Genomic DNA, 2,619 nt, shown 5'->3' with positions numbered 1-2,619 from the left:
GAAGAACTGGCACATTTTTAGAATTACAGTTTCTAACTTGGGGGCTACCACCTTCAATTTGAGTCATACCTCTTGTTGAGAGTTGAGAGATTATATAGATCATCCTTAGGCTTTTTTCGCCTCTGGAATTGGCATTTACTGAAAGATGTTAGAACTGAGAGACAATAAATAACCTAATTTATAAGCAGATAGGCGGTGACAGCCCCTTCGTGTCTGTGTGAATCACCCCTCTTTGGGCTCAAACTTGCTGTGTCTCCCTTTCCCGAGGGTGGTAGCCGACTGAGGAGTGCTCCTCCTCCTGCGTGTCTTTAATGGCTGCAGCCCGGGTGAAGGTTTTCTAACACAAGTAAAGTGTGCTCTTCCCCTGGGTTAGGGTCTCTTGCTCATGGCCATGTGGGGACCCCGTGGCGCTGTTGGAAATTGTACTTGCTGCATTCCTGTCCCACGTCCCTCCTTAGACAGGAAGGTGCAGACCAGGCCTGGCATGGTGGCTCATGCCTGTAATTCAGCACTTTGGGAGGCCGAGGTGGGCGGATCACGAGGTCAGGAGTTCGAGACCAGCCTGGCCAACATGGTGAAACCCCATCTCTACTAAAGATATAAAAATTAGCTGGGTGTGGTGGTGCATGCCTGTAGTCTCAGCTACTCGGGAGGCTGAGGCAGGACAATTGCTTGAACCTGGTAGGCGGAGGTTGCAGTGAGCCGAGATCATGCCATTGCACTCCAGCCTGGGCGACAGGGCAAGACTCTGTCTCAGAAAAAAAAAAAAAAAAAAAAGGAAGGTGCAGACTGAGCCATGTGGCACAGGGCGCGTGGCACTCCTGCCGGCAGCACTCAGGTCCTGGCTGGGGTGCGGAGGCCTCGCCCCTCCCTCTGCATCTGTCCTTCCTCCCCTTTCCCCTTTTATTGTACACAGATATTCTCTGGCATGAGACTTTAGAGTGTAAGGGCCCCGATGAAGTGTGCGCTTTGCTTGAGTGACCCTGAGGGGCCTGTGGAAGGACAGTGCAGAGCTTACGCCCCTCACTGGGCTGGGCGTCTGTGTCCTTATAGTCTGGCATACTCTAAATTTACAGGCTGTGAAAATTACTTCCTGAGGATCTGGTTTTAAAAACCAGAAATGCATCTCAGATTCAATAGCAGCTGGGGTTTTTCTGTCACTGCCTGTTTGTAGGCCCTGTGATCCTTCCCACGTAAGGATTTCCTGACTGGCTGATTTGTGAAGGGAGTGATAGTTAACTTGTCCTGCCAACCGTTCCGGCAGGGTTACACAAACCCATCAGGACACGTATTTCCTGCTGCTCCACATGGGAAGGGGAGTTTGCAGTTCATCTCAGTGAATTTACCCTTGAAGATTATCCATATGGCCAATTTTGCTGTTTATAAACAGCCTTCAGTTTTATAAATACTGCCTTCCATTTTTCTCTCATTCTCAACTGCTAGATTTTTCTTTCTTGAATGACCTGTCATGTTAATGATCAATCTAAACACCAGTGCAGGTTTTTTGTTTTTTTGTTTGTTTGTTTTATTCTGGAGACAGAGTCTTGTTCCATTGCCCAGGCTGGAGTGCAGTGGCGTGATCTCAGCTCATCGCAGCCTCCGCTTCCTGGGGCCAAGCAATTCTCCTGCCTCAGCCTCCTGAATAGCTGGGGTTACAGGTGCATGCCACCATGCCTGGCTAATTTTTAGTAGAGACAGGGTTTCACTATGTTTTCCAGGCTGGTCTTGACCTCCTGACCTCAGGTGATCTGCCTGCCTTGGCCTCCCAAAGTGCTGGAATTACAGGTATGAGCCACCGTGCCAAGCCCAGCCCAGGTTTTCACAGTGTCCTAACCAGATGTCTGCACTGTGGCTTCCTGGCACTCTGTCCAGCCTTTACCTCAGCTCTCTGTGAGCCCTGCATTCTTTTAGTGCCATTTATGCCACCAGGCACACGGGTGAGTGAGGTGCCTGTGTCTTTGCTGAGATATTAGTGGTCGTTTGCACAGGGTTGGCTACCTCCTGAGCATTTGAGTTTGGGGCAGGGAGAATATCCTATGCTAGTGAACTGTGCCTTTGGAGCAAGTTTGACTCAGGGTTTTGAAGCCATCCATCACCTGCCTCCTATGTGCATTGAGAGCTTCGTGGCAGCCAGCTCTATCTCTTCCCTCACCTTTTCTGATTTTGTGGCTGTCAGGTTTGCTTTCTGATGTGTGTTTGAAAGCCACGTGCACTATGTTTCTGTTTTCTGATCATAAATAATTGTTTTTGTCAAAGGAACTGAGATAGAGGTATTGAGGGTCTTTTTTTTCTTCCAAAGCTATAACATGATGAGAGCCGGGCACAGTGGCTCATACATGTAATTCCAGCACTTTGGGAAGCTGAGGCGGGAGGATCACATGGGGCCAGGAGTTAGAGACCAGCCTGGGCAACATAGTAAGACCTTACTTGTAAAACGATAAATAAATGCCTAAAAAATAATGAGATTGTAGTCAGTGGTAACTTCAGTTCTGGAAGCACACCCTGCGGCGGTGGGCATCCTCCCCCATGCCTGCCTCCTCCAAAGGCTCAGGCTGCCCCCATGGCATCATCTGGCCAACTCACTTCAGGGACCTGGTCTAACTGGACCACACTGCCGCC

At 49.6% G+C, this 2,619-nt stretch overlaps 1 protein-coding gene across 1 annotated transcript in view; it reads left to right on the top strand.

The window, feature by feature from the left end:
- Positions 1–2,619, top strand: part of NPLOC4 (nuclear protein localization 4 homolog (S. cerevisiae)) — a 92,216-nt gene that overhangs the window by 39,088 nt on the left and 50,509 nt on the right. The window lies entirely within an intron of this gene.

Source organism: Mandrillus leucophaeus, unplaced genomic scaffold (assembly GCF_000951045.1).
Source record: "Mandrillus leucophaeus isolate KB7577 unplaced genomic scaffold, Mleu.le_1.0 Scaffold1, whole genome shotgun sequence".
In the NCBI taxonomy this organism is placed as follows: Eukaryota; Metazoa; Chordata; class Mammalia; order Primates; family Cercopithecidae; genus Mandrillus; species Mandrillus leucophaeus.
The sequence above is the reverse complement of the archived record's forward strand: the minus strand, read 5'-3'. Positions and strand labels throughout refer to the sequence as shown.